Source organism: Sturnus vulgaris, chromosome 6 (assembly GCF_052056855.1).
Source record: "Sturnus vulgaris isolate bStuVul1 chromosome 6, bStuVul1.hap1, whole genome shotgun sequence".
Taxonomy (NCBI): Eukaryota; Metazoa; Chordata; class Aves; order Passeriformes; family Sturnidae; genus Sturnus; species Sturnus vulgaris.
In genome coordinates this window covers 18,037,981-18,060,516 of record NC_142248.1, presented here as the reverse complement: position 1 = coordinate 18,060,516, position 22,536 = coordinate 18,037,981, and the positions used below count along the sequence as shown (strand labels likewise).

The 22,536-nt window shown below is 35.3% G+C and overlaps 1 long non-coding RNA gene across 1 annotated transcript; it reads left to right on the top strand.

The window, feature by feature from the left end:
* Nucleotides 1–1,855: 1,855 nt before the first annotated feature.
* Nucleotides 1,856–21,497, top strand: LOC148223332 (uncharacterized). The gene is made up of 3 exons (XR_015804322.1): nt 1,856–1,919; nt 4,769–4,841; nt 21,442–21,497. It is a non-coding gene; the product is annotated as an uncharacterized LOC148223332 (long non-coding RNA).
* The last annotated feature ends 1,039 nt before the right edge of the window (nt 21,498–22,536 follow it).

Genomic DNA, 22,536 nt, shown 5'->3' with positions numbered 1-22,536 from the left:
CTGAAATAAAGTCCTAAACTCTCTGGATACACTTTTTATCTTTCACTGTCTTCTTATTTTCATAGCCAGTGCTGATACAATATATCTTCAGACCTTCATTACACAGTGAAAAGATGAAAATTTTTGTATTGACTTATTTCAGTATTTTATCTTTTGTTGCAGTAGCATCTGCTTTGTTCTAGGCCTCACCTATAATGTTAAAAAGCCCCTCAAACAGCAAAAAAATCCCAATTGCCTGTACCCTGAAAAGCATACGATATATAGCTCATGTCCTGCAATCAGATCCACTTGGGCAAACCCAATTATAGGATCAGGGCCTAAATAGGATAATAGGTATTGTAGAAACTACCATAAATTTCTCTCTGGTGTCCTATTTTGCCACTACTTGAACTAAGTGGATAATTCCGGTCATCTTTCTTGTTATGATGTTTCAATTCAACACCGTAAATTTACTGCTATTGGTCTAATTTGTCTGTAGAAAATCTTTGCAAGGCTAAATTTTGTATGTATATATAAATATGTATATATATATATATATATATTTCCTCAGACACTAGCTAATTTTGCTTGGAAAAGTTCAGGAGTATTAGATGGGAATTGAACAAATAGAATTTTACAAAACAATGAACATGGAGCTTGGTAAATGCAAAAAGAACTCATTAAAAAAATATCTAGAGATGTGACAAACTGCCCTCAAATAATCTGGAAATTCAGTGAACCACAGTATCTGCTGGTTTGCAAGTAGCCAAGACATCTCATTGTCTGCTCTGCATGAGTCCACACACATACTTATAATTAGATACCTGTTCTCTGAAATGACGGTGGCTATCTGATTTGAGAATAAAAGTGTTGTCCTTTAAATGTATTCTGTTAACTGTATTGTGTCATGTTGTGTTACATAGCATTCAGTTACTTTGCATCTTATTATGACAAATGCTATTTTGATACAAAGGAAAGTGAACGTTAAGTTCTGAGAGAAAGAACAGGTTTTAGGTCAAATCATTGCTGTATCATTGAGGTTTGTAAAAGAACAGGAAAATTATTAAAATTGTCCTGACTGCTTTTTTTTTCCCTGACACACGTTTTATTTTATAATTTTCAACTATTTTCTTTTATTAAGCTTTATTCTGAAGTCCTGTTTAAAAAAAACACCTTGTACCACCTTTAGTAGGCAAATTGCATAAATTGTGCTTGCCACAAGCAGTATTTACATGCTATCAAAAGCCCATTAACATTACTCCTGCTGTTTTCACTTCACTGACACAAGTCAGTGAAAGCCCAAATAATCTAAATTTAATTTAGGTTCCAGGATGTGATTTAGATGCACAAACACAGGTATCTGGGGCCATTTGAAGTGCTTTGAGTTATTGCAAGGCTTCTGCAAGAGCTGACAGATAGAAGATAAGACCTACAGGAAGTCTGTACCCTTCCAGAGTGTGCAGAGTGGGTAGAGGCAGAGCACCCAAGCATTTCTGGCTGACCATAAGCAGCTGTGTTTAGGTGTCTGACTCACCCTCTCCAACACAGGGTGCCACCTTATTGCTTTTCAATTTTAATTAAGATATACCAGCAACTTGTGAATGTCAGTATTCTGTTCTACTATTTCTGCATTCCAAATCATCAGGTAAAGTCTCTTTATTCCTGATGATATTAATCATTTCATACATCATTAAAATTAACTTCACTCTTCTTGTATGCCTGCAATTTGTTACTAGTAAAGCAAAAGCCATTTCACTGGCACCTTCAAAGGAAAAGATTGTATGAATATTGTGCTGAGCTTAATGTTCCTAAAAATGTTGTACTTTGTCATGTTGAAAATGTTTCTTTCAGCTGGAGTTCAGTGAAGAGTTCCCTACATTTCTGTAGGAATATGCTTCAGGACACAGGAGGAAGAGGAGTACCAGTATGTTGACAATCAGGTCAGTTGACTGATTACAAATGAGTCTCTGTAGTTTGCCCAATGTATAAATCAGTTTGCCTTATGTTCCATAAGCAGTGTAAGGAAAGCACCCTTTAGAAAAGAAACCTTCCTTCAGAAACCACAGAATCATGGAATATGCTGAGTTGGAAGGGATCCCCAAGGACCATAGAGTCCAATTCCTGGCCCTGCATAGCACCATCCCTAAGAGTCACATACCTTATGTTGGTAAAAAAACCAAAGAATTTCCTAGTTCCACAGTCAGCATCACTTACCTGTAAGTATTCTGCAAATATTGAGCACTGTTTCTTCTTTAAAGTATTATTTCACCACACGTTTGACACCACAAGAAAAAAAGACTCAAATGGCATTTTCTAAAATGAGGAAAAATTCAAAAAGAATTTACATGTGGAATGTTGCTGTCATCTTGATGAGGGAAGGAAAGTACTTTGATTTGTACTTTTTGTTCAAAAGAACTAAAGCTGAATGGCTATGCTGGCTCAGTATTTTACTATTAAGAAGAGGAACCAGTAGTAGCAATCCTTAAAACGAAATTGTCCTGAAGAGATCTATCCAATATAAGACAAAATTCTTAGTTACTCATCATATAAAACAGATTGAAGTGATCTTGAGCTGCAAAGATTCTGTGGTTTTGGGAAGCATACTTAGTTTAATCAATTCATGCTTTTTTATCAAGTGTTCTAAGCAGCCCTACAGAGTAGAGGATACAGAATCAAAACCATTATGACCTGGCCTAACCTAAGATGTTCTTAAAAGCCAGAAAATATTGAATTTAAATGCACAAATGCCTAGTGTATTTGCATATACTTTCAGCACACTAGTGTTTGGATTTTCTTGGAACAACTTCTGATTTGACAAATTCTTTCAAACCCTGTAAAACAATGATAGGAGCTTTAAAATAGTCACTGATTACATGCAAGGATCAGCTTTCAAGCAGTATCTTTTTTGAAGTTTAATAGAAAAAATGCCCAGTGGTTTCAGAATGAGGATGACATTATGTTGAGGATGTGCTTATGAAGACAAGCTGGGAAGAGGACATTACAATTTCAAGGCAATGACAAAAATTCAATTCAAGTCTATAGAGACTGTATTACAGTGTCAAGACGATGGCAAAATTATGCCAATGTAAGTCTATGGAGACCACTTTACTATGTCAAGACAATGGTAAAACAATGTTATATAAAATGATTGAGACCACACTGCAATGTTAAATTATGATGCCAAAACCTTGTCATTTCCTGAAGTAACGACAGAGGATTCTGCATATGCTCCTCACAGAATCACTGCTGGACCTGTGCTCCAGCTCAAAACACCTTTGTAGCTCCAACCCTGGGTCTTGCTTGTGTAGGAACCAACTTTTCTCAGAACTGAGGGTGAAAGATGTGGGCATTTGAGCTGTTGGGGCTAGTTGTCTCTGCATTTGCAGATGCAGGACTAATGATGAACATTCTACTCTTATCTCTGATTTTTTTAAAGTTTCTTTTTAACAGCAGAGCACAGCATGATGTTATTGACTTTCAAGTGTATTGACAGCCTGTCTTGTTGGCATTTTTATGTGGGGTTGGTATGAAAGTAGGTTGATGCCTTTGTTTTGAGAATATTTATTATTTTATGTTATACCAGCTGTTTATAATATTACAAAGATATAGTTACTGTATATGTACACAAATAATCCCACAAAATAACTAATTCCATGTACTTGTGCTGAAATTTCTTTCCTCAGTGTGAAAGTGCATGTATTTGATGATTTTGCAAAATGACAGTTTGAAAGCTTGCTTTTTTCACAGGACAAGAAAAGTGTTTATAATGGTAGAGCATATTTTAGTTTTCTCTCCTCCCAGCACGTTTCAAGCCATGTGTAGAGAACAAACTTTTAGCAGTTCGGATCTTGTTCAGTTCTTGGTATCATCGACAGAGAGACCAGTACTGATACTGCTTAACAATTTTCTGTTTCTATTATAATGCTCCCTAATAAGAACAGTAGTGCCAGATCATATTAAGTCTGTCCATCCTTATATTCCAAATGAAACCATGGCCAGGACTGGATGTGTCATAAAGAGTACAAGAGCAGGATAAGGAAATAGTGATACATCCCTAGAATATTCCTCTTGCTGCCCAGGATCTTAATTTGAAAACTATGAGAAAGGGCTTATTGCATATGAGACCATTAAATTATTTGAATGATGCTATGATTATTTGATGGCTTGAATGAAATGACCTTGAAACGACCTATATTTGAGAGGGAGAAAGGCCATTAGATTGATTATAAAATAACCCAACCCTCTAAATTTTTTTTTGCTGTCACTAAAATTGTCAAGGTAGGTGATAGACAAGTTCTTCTGTAAATTCTCTTGGACGTACAAGGTGATATATTCACTGATTAAGCTATTTAAATTTGAAATTTCATTTTAAAATTGTGTGAAACAGTATTTGAAGTTCACAATCTGACAAGTTCCACTTCTAGTTATAATCAGTTTTCAAAAAACTACTCAGCTATTAAGAAAAAAATAACCAAAGACCTTTCAATGTCTCCAACTTTAAAAACTGCTTTGACTTTTTTATTATTCAAAATGGCAGTTCTAGTAATTTCTCTGACCATGCATCCTATTGAAAAGATAATAAGATGCCAATAGAAAGCAATATGCTATGTGGTGTCAAAACTCTAGTTGTGCAGAAACATTTGCTGCTACTATAGAGGAACACCAATTTATCAAGACATCACGTGAATATTATTTGTCAATTGAATTTAAAAAACAGAAGACTACAAGTTTTGATGTTTATCTGTTAATTATCACACAGTGAAATGACTCTTTTTCATGTCACTGACAGGTGCACTGCTATTTACCTCAGCTTTCCAGAAAAGGTACACTGAAATTCCTTAAGAGGTGAAAATCTCTTTCAGGTAAAATTGTAATTCTTTGCTGTTGTGCACAGGTGCTAACAAAGCCTTTCTCTACATAATTTGGTTCTTAGAATTATGTCTGACGAAGCTAATCACTGTGATTGTGTTACGAGAGCCTCTGCGCTGCTCCTGTATAAATTCTCCCTCTATGCTTTGTGCCACCTGTTATCCTTCCCATCCAATGCTGCCAATGAGAAAGCACTCTACTAACTGTAGGAATCATCAAGAGCTCTTGTTTCCTGTGAAAAGTTCCACAATTTCATGGTAATAGCAGATACATATTATGATGTCTTTTACAGGTCTGTGCTTCTCTGATACAAGTTTCTGTGGCTTGTGAATATGATACGAGGCAGTTAAGTCTGAAGGGATTACATGGAGATTAGGACAAAGGCTGCAAATAGTGACTGGACAGTGATCAAACAGTCTTTTGCAAACACTCATAGTGACAAATAATGTACTGAAAGACATGGATTGCTTAGAAAACAACTATGGAGGCAATGTTACTCGGCAAGAAGAAGATGACCATAAATTTTTGGATGCACAGGTTGTGTTCATACCAGCTTGTTTATTGCCATGGGGTATTAACACACCCTGTTCCTGAGCCTCACCCTGAACCTCAGTTTCTCTATCTAATGTGGAGATCATGGTACTTATTCTCTTTTGAAATACCCTTTGAAATTCTTGCAGGGTAGGGCAACTATTACTATTACTTTTACAAATAAATATTACCAAAACCAAAGCAGCCTTGTAAAGAATTCATTTAGAGGCTTTAAAATATCAGGTTACCTAATGTACTATGGGTGATATCTAACAGCAAGAGGTTTCCAACTCTGTTTTACATATCCCAAATTTTATTTCCAACATTGCATTTTGCATGCCATGAACAGTAGCAAGTATGATATGTTGTACTTGGACAACTGCCAAAATTTGATTGTATTAATTCCATTCTAACGATATTCACTGCTGGATTTCTTTGGATGGGACACAAAAATTGTTGCTATTCAGAAATTTTATGGGCAGATATTTTCCAACAGAACATAAGAAAACTTCTCAATGAGTTAGATGTTCATTTTATAGCTCAATTGAAATAAAAGGTTTCAACTCAGTGAAAGTCTTACTGTGCTTGAATATCATTTAGAATGGCAGAAAGATGTGCATGAATTTGCAGACAAATAAAATTTAGAGATCTCATATATTATACTGCTAACAAGAAGTGCAACTCTCCATTCAGGAGGAGGAACTGAACTATCTTCTCTAAGCATCTGAGAATAGGTCAGAGAAGACAATATTGCAGAAATAAGAGATTTTAGTCTGAGGGACTGAGTTGTTTTGTTTACTCTTTATCAGTGAGTATAAACTGTCCAGAAAATCTGTAGTCTAAAAAGAGATGTACTTGACCCGAAGTGACATGAGATTTTTCTTCACTGTTCTCCACACCATGACCACAACCACCATTGCTAGTAGTGGCAGTGTTATTTCTTGGACAAAGGTGTAATCACCTTTGATAATTAAAAAGTTGTCCAGCATTTCAGCTGTGTTTATGGCTTGGTCTTTCTATATTCTTACCAAGGCAACCATTTTAAGTGCTGCAGCTTAAACAGAGGGTTTTCACAATAAACCTTTTCTTGATTCTTAGGGATTGGAAATGTTTTCAGAAGATATGTAAAATTCCTAAACCCTATTTCCTTAGAGTTATTCACTATAAGGAGAGATTCAGGCATTTTCATGGCTAGGTAATTTTTAAAAAAATGAGTGATGATCAAACCATTAGGCATGTGGGGAAAATGATTTGCAGGAAATGAGATCAGTGTTCCAGTCTGATGAGCCACTGAACTGCTAACCGGTTTCAACTTTTATTGTTGCCACCACTGTATCTGTTGCTGAGAAGAGAAAATATATTCCCTCCCTCTCCAGACGTTTTTCCCTCTGCATTACATGTTGTTATCCAATCCCCTAAGTGAGTGTATTGCAGCTTGCTTATGACTATTGCTGTAAACAAAACAACAGGCATGCCATCAAAGTGGATATAGTCCTTCAATAGTCTCCTCTGACTTCTCAGAAAGCTGGAGGTGATTGCAAGCATAGCTCAGGAAATAAGCCTAGCAGAGCCTGAAGTTTTGTGAATTCACAAATCATATTATAGAGAAGCATTAGAATATAAAGTACAGAGTGAGTTCTAAACAAGTGATTCTAAAGGCTATGTGTGTTCTGTGAGTTTCTGATAGCTGACATAAATTATTTTAATTCTAAATACCATGAAGCCCATGGCTAGTAGTGATAGTGTTGCTTCTTGAAACATTTTTTTCATCATTTATATTTACAGATAGTGAACAATATGGATTACATACTATTCCTGTTTATCACTGTATATATTCATGAGTTGACTGCATTTATTAGCAAACTATATAAAGTATGAAATGTATTACAATTATGTTACGAGAAGATTTCAAAAATATTAATCTTTTTCACAGTTTTCAAAGGAAATGTGAAAGTAGTTAGGATTAGCATAGGCATTTTTTGAAGACTATGTAGCAAAAGGTAAATGGGGAACTATGGTGCATTGAGGTTTTTCATTACTGACCTTGATAATGTGATTAAGCAGTCTGCACCAAATGGAACTTTGTATATTCATTTATTTTTGAATTTATCCTCAAATTTCACAGCAGTAAAGGAAGATGTTTCAGTAAAACAAAAAGTGGGAGAGATCATTTTTTTTGGAACCTGAAATGGTAATTTCATTCTATTTATTTTGTTATTTATCCATTTTCATGTATTTATACTTACACCAAAAGGCAGATAGAGCAAATGGTAGCAAAAATGGTGCTTCCAATTTAGCTGAAAGAAGTACATTACAATAAATCGTATAAAAGTTGAGAAATAAGAGAAATAATTCAAACCTAGGGAGGTCTTTGTTACATTTGTGTCAATATGTTTCATTCTTCTGCTTATTGTTTGATCTTCATAAGGCATTTGGATATAGTTACATCCAAGTTGTACAGTATCTCTCTAGCTGTGTTTGGATAAAAAAATGTTTTTAAACCTAGACCCAAAAATCATCTGTGTTAATGAAATAGCAAAGGTGTAAAGTAATATAGATGCTTATTCTTTTTCCTCTTGGTGGAAATAAAAACTCAGGGAAGAATTTTTTACAGCTAAAATGTATAAGTTAAAACATTTTAGCTTTCAATTTAGTGGGATTAAACTGAAGCAGAATGATCACGTGCACCTTACCTTTCTATGGAAATTTTGCTTCTTAAAGGTCCACAGTCAAAAACAGTTTTTTGGAGACAAAACAAATAAAATATTTTTCAGTGTTTTTTCCCCCCCTAAATTCCTGCTTGTATTCTTAAATCTCAGCAGATCCTCCATTGTTTTTGTTCCTGTCCCTCAGTTTGATTAATATTCCCAAATCTGTTTTTTTTTTTTCCTTTTGTTTTGCTTTAGGTGTTTTTTTCTTTTTTTTTGGGGGGGGGAGGTTTGTTTGTTTGTTTGTTTGTTTTTAAATTCTGAATGCTGTGCTCCCTCTCTGATTCAAGTTCACTGAATTCATCTTTATTATATTACTCCTCTTTTTACATTCATCCTATTTCTATTCTGTCCAACCCAATTCTTCTTTGTGACACAATGCCGAAGTCTGTAAAATGTAGTAATTTGCAGCTTACTTCTCCAGGAAAGCTGTCTCTTTCACAGATGACACAAAATGAACAGTAAATCATGGCTGGAGACCAGAACTCATAATTTGAAAAGAAAATACTACCTAATAATATTTTGCTGCATTTGAACTTTTAACTGTTAAATCTTTCATTATCTAAAGGAGCCTTATTTGAAATGGAGGGATTTTTCAATGGACTAAGTTCTGGCTTGATTCACTGTTTTTGAACTGGCTCAAGCAATTTTAATTATAAGCTACAATCTAGAGCTATTACTATTTGCCAGATATTTCAACCTTCATGAGCAAGACCCTTTAGGCTCATTTAGAAAAGCTTACAAACAAGGAAATTCAGGGCTGTTCACCCGCTGGGCTTGGGACAAAAAGCAAGTATGAAAGCTGCCAATATTTCTATATTTGCTTGTTTCATCTGAGTGGGACCAGTGCAATGACACAGAAAAAGACTCTCTGAGCCCAGAGCGAAAATAACACACTTGAAGTGCTTAATGGGTTTCTTCTATGAGATTTCTCCAGCAGCTTTAATAGAGCTGGGTGAACTGCTTGTATGAAAAAAAACTTTAGCTGAAGAATTTCAGTCTTTGTTTGTTTTCCCAGTGTCTGGATTGTTCACCAGTGGATTTGATTTTGTTCTGATTTATAATTATTCACAAACCAACTTGAATTGTGCATGGTCCATATATTTCAGATTAGTTTCTTCCACTGTAAGGCCACCTGCTCTCAGTACCTTGTGGTGTCTGAGTAAAGTGACACAGTGCTCATGCCAGAGCTGGGGGAAGGAGGATACAGAACCATCTTATAAGAGGAAGTTTTAAAGACTTTGAACACTTAGTCCTTTTTGGAGATAGGTCAACATCATAGGAGACATTTTACATTTTTTTACATATTTTAGAAAACATGATTAATACCTTGGAAAGCATTGTAACATCTTAGCAAAATACCACATTTAAATGAATGATCCTTCATAATCAGTGCAAACTTATATACACAATTGATCTAACATCAGATCTTTGACTCACTTATTTTGTCTTTGTGCAAAGGCCATGAGAACAGTATTCCCCTGACCCCAGAAATACATGGTACAGTTATATTATGACAAATACAATGCATCATAATAATGTGCATCTCGCTGTAATCCAGAGCCTAATGAAGGCAATGAAATCATTAGAGTCAGGAGCTTTGTGCTGATATTTTAGATCTAAACTTGAGGAAGCTCTCACAGAATTACAGAGTGGTTGAGGTTGGAAGGGATTCAGAACCAACTTTCATGGAAAAATCTAACTATTTGCTCCTTGAGCAGTAAACATGAAGTGTATCTTAGTTCTAGATGCACCTCAAGGGGAAAAAAAAAGAAAAAAAAAGAAGAAGAAAAAATGGGTCAACATGTAATATTGTACTATTCAGAGGTTAAACTCTTCTTTGCATGAATACCAACTCTTTGCACCCAAATGTATATTAGGTAGAAACTGTGGGAGGTTCTTTTATTCTGACAGCCTTATAACTGAGATATATTTTCACCTGTCATGTAAATCAATAAAATATACAGTACTTAATACTTAAATGTTTCACTATTAGAATAATTTTCTGATCCCCCTGGATTAACACATTGTAAAATAGAACACTCAAATTTTTATGAATAAATTAAGTGTTTTGCAACTTGCAGTAATGAGATAGTTGGTTCATATGACTTTATAAACTGGTTAAAAGACACAGTAACACAGCTGTCCAGTTTGGAAGTTTGCCTTCCTTAGAGGTAAAGTTCCTCTTTAGTGCATTGGGTAAGGGCAGCAAACCTGATTAGATTTTCTACTTCTTTTTTCACCTCTTATAATTCTTAAATTTTACATTAGCCTTTCTTTTTACTATGAATACTTATGTTTACATACATTTCACAGAAAAGATAACCACATTAATTATTCTGCTTCCTGAAAATAAACACAGAAATGTTTCTTCTTTATAGGTGATAGAGAAAGGTATTAAACATATGTTTTGCAGTGTAGGAAGAGGAAAGGTTGTAAAACCTAGTGGCAAAGATTTGGCAAACTATTTGTAAACAATTTAGGAAAATTCTGCTTTAACCTAATCTGAGGCATGTGGATTAGGTGACTGTTGGGGCATGAGTAGGGAACATTTAATTAAGTACCCTGAACTTAATTAAGTCCTGGTAGATGAAGAATTCTCTTTCTGCTCACTTCTTAAGCAACCTGAGTTGCCCATGACAACCTAATAGAGCATCCCAGTGGAAGCAGCTGGAGTTAGGTTTGACCTCTGCTACTATCAGAGTAGCAGATATGAAAATAAGAGCTCCAGTATACATGAATAAGAGGTAAACAGCTCAAACAGCTCATGTTAAGAAATTCTAATTTATCCATCTTTATCTAACTAAATTAGGATCAATTAGAACTTGATTGGGCAGTCTAGCCATGCAGTTAATTATAATGTAAATGTAGCAGAAGTTAGGGAACAGTTATAAAAATACTGGATGTAACCTTTCTGTATCACATCTGTCCACTCGTTTGTGTATTGGCTAATTAATCCCAGCTCTTGTAACACAGTGATTAAGACTGGGTTTATAACTTGTTAGCTGAATGTCAGAAAAAGTAGTTGTAAAAGAAAAGTTAAAATCATTGATATACAGTGAAGTATTACTGTGAAGATACTCTCCTTAATCTTTTTGAGGAAATTTCATGCTAACTGCATGGGAAATCGGAGTGAGGAATTCATAGATGTGGTAAATTGATGTAGAGTAAAAAGATTTAAATTTTTATTTTCATTTCACTTTTGGATTTTAATACTTTAATAGAGGATTTCCCATCTTCCCCATTTCTTCCCCTTTTGGGTTAAGGATGTCTTTCAAGGTATATCCAGTAAATTATGATTTCTTCATTAATACGGATTCTGTTAATTTTAAATCTTGTCTGTAAATAAATTCTTGACCAGTGACAGAAACTCAGGGCCATCTCTTTTGATTCAGTAGCTTATATGCACCACAGGCATTTTTGATTTAGCCATTTGTAGCCATGTCTCCATTTGTCATATTGACATACCACTTGCTCTTACACTGGACAAAATCTAGTCAATCTGGTTTTGAGCAGGCTTTGTGAGAAGAGAATATCAGTTAACAATTATATCGTTTTGATCTGAGTTGTATATCTAAGCAATTTTTTGTATCTTCCTTCAGCTCTCCTCTACTGGCTGCCCAATGTCAAAACAGGAGGTTTGCTTTTCATTTGCAGTAATCATCCCTGACACGCTGCTGGCAACATTATCCTCCAGGTTCTTTCTCTTGTCTTCTTGAAGATGTTTTCCCAATGGGAGAGGAGAAAAAGCATTCTGTCTTTAAACAAGGAATTAAAAAAGCAAAGATAGAAGATAATTGGAATTCAGTGCCCTGACTCTTGCAGAGCCATTACAAGTCAAGTTTTATTTTAACAGTGCACAAAGGACTGTTTAAAAGGGTTATGTATACTTAGCCTTTTATTTCCTTCAACATAGTGTTAGTAATATTAAAACAGGGTTTTCTAATAGTACTATAAACAGGAAAAATGGGGAAACCATGACTCAAAGGGATTCAAAAGGATATAATACATGGTCCTTGTGATGATGTTGTCTGAAACAATACAGTGATAGTAGGGAGTGGACTTAATAAACTGAAAGGAGCTAATTTCTTTTTTTACATAGTGAATAGAGACATGGGGTAAATCATCCATAAGTACACCTTTTTGTTTCAAATAAACTTGGGAATCAGAATACATTTCAGTAAAAAGAAGGGACAAGTCATCTAGGTATAACTGTCTTTTTACATTTTATTTCAACTGAGTGAAAACTGATGTAAAATACAGGGATTTCTTTCATCATAGATCAAATTATTACAGTCCAACTTAGAAATCATGTCTTAATGATTCCCTAGCACTGCTCAGTCTAATAAACCTGCACCTTTCAAAAAAAGATGCAATTCTGAAGGCAGAATAATAATGAAGCTGGTTTGCAATGGCTTCATCCTCTGTTTCCTGCATCTGTCATGGGTAAGTATGTTATGTTTCCCTCAGGCAAGGCACTTTACCTGGAGAAGTATTTACACAACATCTGTCAACTTCGCTTAAAATTTGGTCAAACTCAGTTAAAAATCATACATGGTTAAGAGAAACAGACATTGATACACAGGATAATAGGATCACCTTTTTCTTACAGAAGCAAGATTAAAGTTCTAAAATTGCAAACTGTTTTCATTTATAAGATAGAAGAACACAAGAAACATGAGATTGTAGTTGATAAATTCTGGTTCCACAGAAGCTGAGGGAAGTTTTGTTTTATGTTTTTAGTATTGTTATAACCTAGAATTAATTATTGTAAATTCTTTCCAAGCAAACCATTCCTGCTAAACCCAGAAGTTTTTCCTATGCCAAGATCATAGGGTATATCTCCAGGAGTCTATTGTCCACATTATATTTGTATTTGACAGAGGGAATTTAAGTTTCCTTATTGATTCATTGTCCTTTTGGGAACTTTCTGTGAACAGTAGAACTAATGCGACTATGAATACTCATTTCCACTTGGTACATTTCTACTGTAGTTGCATATATTTATGAAACATGTTGATGATACAGTGAAGAATTATGTATTTATAAAAAAAGAAATTACTCAACATCTCAAACATTTATATATATATATATATATATATTAGTGTTCTGACAAGGATACATGGTTATATCCATACCCAAATATTTTATTCAACAAAAAAAATGCACGAAGAACAACCCAGCTGAAAGAACTTTGACAGTCTTCTTAAGGGTAAAACTACAGTTGCAGACAGTGTTCTCTTCAGAAGAAAATAAAAAGGATAAAACCTTCCGATATTAAAGTTGATACGATGCATATCATCCTATGAACAACATATAGATGCTAATTGTTCATTGTGCTCCTAACCAGTAGAAGTTGAATCCATCCCTGCAAAGGATGTCTTTGTGGTAGAAGAGGCACTGTAGGGTAGAAAGAGGTTCTGGAATTTTATTGCCTCTATAGGGGCAAATTGTGCAGTGTTATTCTCAGCCACTACTATTTTTAATACCTATGACACTCAGTTTGACAGTTCATAGAAGAAAAATGAAAATTCTGTACCAGGTTTTGGAAAAAAGGCCACAGACTTTGAACAAGGAGCAGGCACAGTGCAGATTGGCACAGCACAATGGGATGGTTTCAAGGCAAGCAAAAATCTAAATTGCCTGGTCCTTAATTTTGTATATGCATCCCTATCAGAAATGGGTAAAGTACCTGCCAGCTACCTCCATGTTCCTCTGAACCAGTCCTGTAAGATTTTAGAGGCATCTCTCACAGAGTGTGCCTTAGGAGGAGATACCATAATCAAGAAGTTAGTGCAGTGCAGACCTTTCTGGGAGGAGTGCTTTGTGCCTAAGGAAACAAGGTGCAAAGACATTTTGATGACAGGTAAATGAGGTCAGCATGGTTAACAGGGGAGAGGGGATGAGGGATGAAGCCAGAATAACCTTCTCAGCACAGCTGGAGACGTTTCTGTCAGTGACTGGCCCTGTCCTCATAGTTTGCCGAAGTGCAGCCATTATATCTTCTGACCAAACAGCTCCACCTGCCTGGTTACAAAGAACTGGGAATAATGAAATGGTCACTGGGCACCTCATCTGCATCCACTCTGCTGCCCTTCTCATAGCAATACACTGGTCAGATATTGTGGCTGTCACATTACAGCTATTCTCATTTTCTACTAAATGAGATGCAGATAAGTATAAATGTTCCACTTTTAAAAATTTTCCAAGCTTTGTGAACTTTTATGTGTTTATATTAGAAGCCTGGTTATAATCACCTTGGTTCTCTGCAGTTCTTTCTGAAGACTGCAGGATAAAGAAGTAAAATAATTAATCAAGACTATTGTCTGACAAAAAAATCAGTTACAGAATTCCAGCATGTTAGGGCAAATTAGCCTAGGTTTTATATTTTATTTGTCTAGAATGCTCTGTGGATTTGGTATATTCCCTTAAATGTTTTGCAACTGAGAAACATTTTTAAACAGCACATAGTAAAAATTAAGTCCATGTAATTTTTTTACTAGTGCAGATTTCATTATGAAACATCTCAAGATTAAATTTATTCCAATAATCATTACAATGATGAAAAAATTCCTTGCTTCAATAATTGATTTATGCTTCATTTAAATGTATGCAGTAGTTTCAATATAATTTCTTATTAGCTCTAATGACAAATTTTAAAATAGCAGGGCTCCGAAATAAAAATGAAAATTTGCCATACAAGTTATTACATTTAAATGGACTTAGTACTTAATATTTAAAAAATCATTTGATGTAAATAGCCATCATGAATCACTGCAAATATGATTAGATGTAATTAAACTTTTTCTTTACCCACATCTAGTTTCTTAATAAGAAATGGTTTTATTTCCTCTTTTAATTTTTTTAGGATCTTCAAGAATTTGAACTGAAGACCCATGACATATCAGCATTGCTTATTCAAATTTTTGTTATTTTGGTCAAGATTAGATGTCTTATCATATATGTTTCTTTGTATTATGTGTATGCTATTTTTTATACATTGTGCTAATATTCTCTCCCTATTTGGGAGTTATATGCATGCTATTGTACACACTCCATTAGAGAAGAAAGACAAAGAGAACATAAAGATGACATTTGGCAAAAACCTGTGGCACTCCTAAAACCTGCTGAAGTATAATGGCAGAAATTTTTAAAAAGTATTCCTGACTGGCCTTATTCAGCAATTTTTTTCCCTTCATACGAGGTTTAAAGGGAAATATTACCAGCACAGGATCCTACAAGCACAGCCAGCAGGCAGCTCACTCTCTTTTGGGAATCTGGTGTGGCTGCTCCATACTGGCCACAAAACTCCCATTCAAGTCACAGTTGCTGTAATGCACAGGGGGATTGTATGCTGAATTTACACAGAATGTTTACAATGCTAAAAAAGAAGAAGTCATGGCACTTGGGAAGCTCTTTACTAGAGCAGTACTCCCAACAACTACTCACCTGTTTAAGCTTAGACACACAAAAGGTTTATCAGTGATAAAAATCTCAGAACGGGTCTGTTAGCTGCCATGGTGTCAGGAGAAAGTTCCCTGTTAATATGCATGTGCTTGTATTAGCAATGCTGTAGCTTTACTTCCAGCTCTTTAAGAAAATTGTATTAATTTCATGGAAAGCATCTAAAAGTAATGCAAATAACAGGAGAATAACTGGGAGTTATACACCTGAAACTAACTATAAACAGGCTCCAGAGATGTTAGAGGCTCTAAGAAAACCACTGACATTTGAATGCATAAACTATCGAGAAATTAATTGCTTTTGGAAAGTAAAACTGCATAACTCTAAGCCGAAATTACTTCATTAAATGTTTGTTGGTTTGTTTGTTTGGGTTTTTTTGCCTAAAATAAACCCATAACAAAAACATAAAAAGTTAAATGGGAAGTTATACAGTTATACTGGAGTTCTGCTGGGTTCTGAAACCTGTTCTACTCAATATAGATTGTTCAGGAAAGTGGATGAATGCTGTGGCAATTTCCTGATGACACTGGGGCATTAGTAGTTAAAACTACTTCTATCTGAAGAGCTGCAAAGAAATTCCTAAGACTGAGTAATAAAATGGCAAATGAAATCCAGTATTAGTAAATGTAAAATGATGTCCTGGGGAAAAAACAATCCTAACTTCTTGGGATTGATTGTCCCAATCTGACCATTGCCACTCAAAAGCAAGATCTCAAGGTTAAATAGTTATAAACCAATGATTTCAATCATCTCTGTGCTCAGGAGTCAAACTCAATATTAGGAATTATTAGGAAGAAAATGCATAAGAAATTTTAAATCTGTATCATGCAGGCAGCCATCATCCCTTTCACCTCATAGCAATGTATAAAGCACAACTGAAAAAGAGTAAAGGAAGATTTGGAAAAATGACCAACAGTGTGGAACAGCTTCCCAATGCAGGGCATCTTTGTAGGCTGGGATTCTGCAAGTTGAAAGAAAATCTACAGACAAACCTAAGTGTGTTATAGACTGAACAAAAGTATGATATGCTGCACTCAGCATGGAAGGGAAGACCAGGAGAGGCTAAGATGTCTCACTCCTAGCACAGGGGTGCCAAGGGAATCTTGCAGGTGTCATGTGCAGGATAAGCACAGGGATAGCAGTGTCCCATGGGCATTGCAGCTCTGCTCCATAGCACTGGACTGTGCTAGGACTTCATCAGGGGTCAGGACAAAACTGAGCATGCAAGGCTGCCTTTTAAAGTCTTTCAGACAGAAATAGTTGGTAGCTTGGACAGTCTTCTAGGGGAATGTGCTTGTTTCTTATGAATTTTCTTGTGCTATTTCTTTGATATCTCTTTTAAACCAGTGTCAGATGCAGGATACTTGCTAGATAGATGGACTTGTGGTTTAACACTGTGCATCTGTTCCTAGCTGCAAGTGCTTATTTGCAAACAGTTATTAGAAATGCTTTGATATGAGCTGGAGTCTTCCCTTTTTATGTTTCTTATGTAAAGAATTTATTTCCATTTTATGAGAGATAAGTATTTACTTCTATATTTAGTTTAGATTTTTCTATGCAAAAAATATTAGTGGTATTTTTCCTTGATTAAAAATGAAAAAAACACAGCCATTTCGTTTGCTTTTCTGTACAGCGTATCTGACTATCAATAATATCAGCAGAAGTTTACATTTGGTATAATTTACTTCAGAGAAATGTCTTTCAATGAGGAAGAATGTCATCGAAAAATATGACTGATCAGTAGAAATGTAGACCAGTTTTTAAAGAACTGTTTTGAAAGTTATGGGTGGCTACTTTTACTCAGAAACTGCCTGTCATGCTTATATGTTTTTGCAGTGATTTCCACTTGCCATAACAACAGAAGTTTAACAAACAGTATTTATGTGCTGCAGGCATAGAAGTGTACATAAACATAAAAGTAACAGAATGCAGGTTGCCAATCACATCATTCAGTTCTCCCGAAGCTTCCAGATAGTTTTACTTTGCTAAAAGTTTCTTTCTTTTGTAAGCTTTTGAATTCTGGAAAATCTATATTTTCTGTGAGGGAAGGTTTGTTTGTTGTTTTTTTTTCCCACATGAAAAACTCAACTTTAGAAAAGATTTCTTCTCTTAAAGCACATATATAGCCCATACCTCTATTACAAGGATCCAGCTTTGGTGTTTGTTAATCTATCAACAACTAGCAGTTGCATTGCTTTAAGAAAACAAACAAACAAACAGAAAAAACAACCCTGAAAGCCAACTTTAACCATTTTTAACCATTTAATGTTCAAATTCAAGGCCATTGAAGCAAGTGTATTTGAGAATGGGCTGGAGAATAATATATGTGAATACATCTGTAACAATAGCTAGCTATAAAATATTTTCACCTCTTTCATGTGCATCAGCACATGTAGCATACATATTCTGCCTTGAGCATTTGCTTCTCAAAGACAGAAAGAAAATCTAGAGATGTTAGGGAGTTTAACCATAAGAAATAAGCATTTTAAAATTCCCTTTATGTAGATGAGAAGTATTTCTGGCCTGGCAGCTCTCTAACAAAAACTAACAAATGGAAGACAATCATGGGCGAAACACAAGAAAAAAAGTCAACCTAAGATGAAATGATATAAACTGACAAGAAGCACAGGGGAACAGTTAAATGTATGGGAGAAAAGCATATATTGATGCACAGATGCAAATACCCCTATGGTTGGGGATTACTGAAAAAGGCCTTCCTAAATGGGGGCTAAACTTCTTCATGATCTAAGGTGGCCTTTATATTTGAATCTTTAAAAAATACATTGTTTCATTTACTTTAAATTTGTATATATATTCATGATTTTGTCCATAACTTTGCTAACATAAACATCAGAACAGTTTGTCACATTTAAGCATAAATTTGAAGTTAGCACTATCTATTATTCCAAAGCAAGCACTCCAAATATACTTTCGTTTCAAAACTGACAGTCTTAAAAGTGTGCTGCATTATCTAATGGAACAAACCAAAACCTTTCTTCACTTTCTAAGTTTCTGATTTCTGGTTAAAATTATAGTATGTTCATCTAATTGCCTTAATAAATAAATATCTTCAGAGATTATGTTAATTTTTCAAAACATAGTCATCCAAATTTTATGCAGAAATTGTGGAATTTATGGTTTACAGCATTTTTGAATCAGACACAACTAGAATTCATTTTTTTACTAGATTTCAATTTTTTTCCTTGAAAAGGAAAGCAAAATGAAATACAATGGAATGTTTGTGTTGAGCCTGAGCTCTGATACAAGATTTTAAACAATCCAGCATATTAGTTTTGAGATTATCCATATAAATAATAGAATGTTAAAGAAAGAACGAAAAAAAAAAATGCAGCTTATAAATTAAGTACATCAGTTAGGGTTCGCTATGCCCGAAAATAAAGAAGTTTAACAGTGTATGGTAAGGTAATAATTTTATGTTGTATATTTTATTAAGATGGTTTAACAATTAAAACATATTTCAAATGCAATATATATTTTTGGCATAAGAAAATAATTTGAAAGATGTCAACTTGAGTCACATAACAGAGATTATTTACAAATGTAAGATAGAGTCACTTTGATTCTAATAAGTAAATGCCTGGCCTGAAGTCACACCTTCATATGCATCTAATGGTGCTCTCATTTTATCATATTTTAAAAATCCACACCTCATATTTTCTGTTTCCTTATATGGATGGTGCTAATGACACACATAGTAAACCTTCTATTAGCTTTGTACTTCAATAGAATTTGTTTAATTTCAGCTGTCAAACAATATGGAGGAAAAAAATCCAGTTTTTTGATAACCCCAGGATTTAAAATGCATTATCAGTATGACAGCAGTAAATGTTTTCCAAACAATCTTATTTATGGGCCATGTTCTTTCTTGGCGTAAACACAAATCTGAGCAGCATGTGAAATCCCTCGTTTGTTTGCCATAAATTGTGCATGTTACTGATGTAAGATTTATTATGTAAGAGTGGTTGAGTAAACCAGCATTGGCACTGTTGATATGCAACATTTTACCTCCAGCTCCCTCACCGAGATCTGAATGGAGCTGGTGTTATCTTAGAGACTTTACCAGCTGGTGACTGTTAAGCAATCAATTCTGTAGAAATAATAATATAAATCATAGAACTATACAACCACAGAATATGCTGAGTTGGGAGGGACTCACAAAACCACCAAGTACAACTCCTTGCACCTGAAAGCATTTTCCAAGTGATTCTTGAGCTCTGTCAAGCTAGTCCCAACTCCTTCCCTGGGGATCCTGTTCCAGTGCCCAGCCACCCTCTGGGGGAAGAACCTTTCCCTAATATCCAACCTAAACCTCCCCTGACCCAGCCTCAGGGCATTCCCTCAGTCCTGTCACAGAGCAGAGATCAGTGCCTGTCCCTCCTCTTCCCCCCACAGGAGGCTGTAACTGCACTGAGGTCTGCCCTGAATCTCCTCCAGGATGAACAGACCAAGGGAGCTCAGCTGCTCCTCACATGGCTTCCCCTCCAGAGCCTTTCCCATCCTCACTGCTCTCCTTTGGATGCTCTCCAATAGCTTTAATGAGTTTTTTACATTGTGGTGCCCAAAACTGCTCACATTACTCAAGGTGAGGCTGCACCAGGGCAGAGTAGAGTGGGACAAATATAAATAACATCAAAAAGTATATGCTAGTCCATCTGGTAGTGCAGACTTTAAATGTCCAGTTTGACATTCATGCCTCTTATGATTTTATCAGAGCAATATGTTAATACTGGAGGACTGTGAAGACTTTTTTAAAAGACTTTTTTAAAAAGTCTATCTATCCTTACCCTACAAAGACATTCAGTAGTGAGAAAATGAGATTTTTCCAGCTGCATGTGCCTGGCTCAGAGGAGGCTGCAGACATTTTTAATGCATCCTCTGCTCCACAGGAGTAACTCAATACTTGAAGAAATTGAGACACGTGTCAGTAGTTTTGCAGCTTAGTAAAGCATTGATAGAGTTTCTGATGCAGAATCCGGCCCTACAGGCGGCTCTGAAGTACAATTCCCCAGCTGCACCATAGAGCCCTTTTGCTTAAAAGAGTGTACATCACTGCTCCTAGAATGGCTGCAGCCAGGTCTGCTTTAAGCTACAGAAAAGCCAGGAGACAGGATCCCAAAGTGGCAGTATAAATTTTACAAAGTACTTCTATACTTCGTTTTTATTTCATGTTTACCTTTTCTGCTTTTTTGTATTCATTTCATATTCAACTTTAAATATATATAAATTCCACTGAATCGATTTAAAAAAAAAATATTAATGGATTTCAACATAAGTTTGATATTTTTCTGAGGTGGTGGGTATATGTTTTCAAACACTTTCTGAACCTTGTTGCTTTTAGTTATTTTACAGTAAGTCTAATAGAAGTGCTGATTCCTAAGGGCTCAGCAAATGCATGGTGCATTGGATATTTTTTTTTTTTATTTCTGGCTGGAAAAAGCAGCAGCTGCTCTGATGTGCCAGTGGGAAGTGCCAAGGCTGCTCTTCTGGGATGGCTGCAGGGTCACTGCCAAGAACGGTGCATTCCTCAGGCTTTTGGGCATTGTGTCCACTCAGTTGTATTCAAAAATCACACCTCCAGACTTCACCATGTTGGAAGAAAGTATTTCTAATGTCATAGGCTTCAGATGAACTGCAACCAAAGAGAAACAAAAAGGGCCCGTGTCACTCTGTCCTGAATTCAAACTAATAATGTGTACTGAACAAAGAGATTGCAGACATTGTGAGGTTCTATCCCACACAATCCTCCTCTTGTTTTCATCTGCATTTTCTCCATCTGACTGAAAACGACTCTTTTCAAGCACATACTTTCTGCAAAAAATGTGGAAAATGTATTTATTATTTTTCTTATGCTTTAAAAATCTTTCTAAAGGTTGCTTTCACCTTGAAGATTTAATAATTCTGGATAGAAGACCATGCTCATGACAGGTCTGTATTTTCTTAGACATATTGCATTTGATTCTGAGTGCAGTTTTCAGATTTTTTTAAATGGAATTTTGTGGGGTTTGAGCGTTTGTTTTTCATTATGTTAAACATAGAACATCCATATGTTGCTTTCCTTTGGGATCTTTAAGAAAACATACAGTCATTTAAATCTGGGCTATTTTATCCCTGCAGTTGTAAAATTCCTGTAGGAGATGACTTCTGCCTTATATGATATATTTTTCTCCCTCAGTCGTTCCAAATGCGTGTTCTAATTCCTTTTCTTCATTATACTTTACATGACAACGTTGCTGCAGGTAAGTAAACGTGCATAGGATATGAAAAAGGCTCTTAACTCCTGTGGTGCAAGGTATAACTCAAAATCTTGACCAGGGTGCTCAAGTCATATCCCTGGTTCATGACCTTCAGGTTGGTAGATCACAATAGGAAATGTAATATCTGGCTTCTGTGGTGTAATCTTTATTGTAGGAATAATACATGAGATCTTACATGCTTCTATCAGTTGCAAATGTTCTTGTAGCTCATTGTACAATATGTCAGATGAAATGGATTTCATGATCTTTTGTATAATGCATATGTTCCAATAGTAATTTCGAACCTAATTTATTTCCTTGGAAATTCATTCATCTTTTGGGTGCCATTTTAAACCATCTTAATTTTCGATTATACAAGCACAGGGGGTAAATTCTTTGCTCTCATATACATATCCCACTCCTATTGGATTTTATACAACATTTACACTGTCTAAGGGGAAAATTCAGCTAAGGAATATTTTTACTTTAACACTACCATATAAACCTTTTTTTCTGTTCAAAACCTAGTAGTTATTTGGCAGTTGTGTTTCATTTCAGTCTTGCTGCTATAAGTAGAAATGCTTTTAAAGATATAATTTTTTCCAGAAAATGTATCTGTGTAAATGATGATGTTGACTTTGTGTCTTTCAAAATACCTGTATAAGTTATTGGGAATTTTAAAATCAGCTGCAAGTGTGTCACTGAGAGTAGTTATTGCATAATTCCTTTTT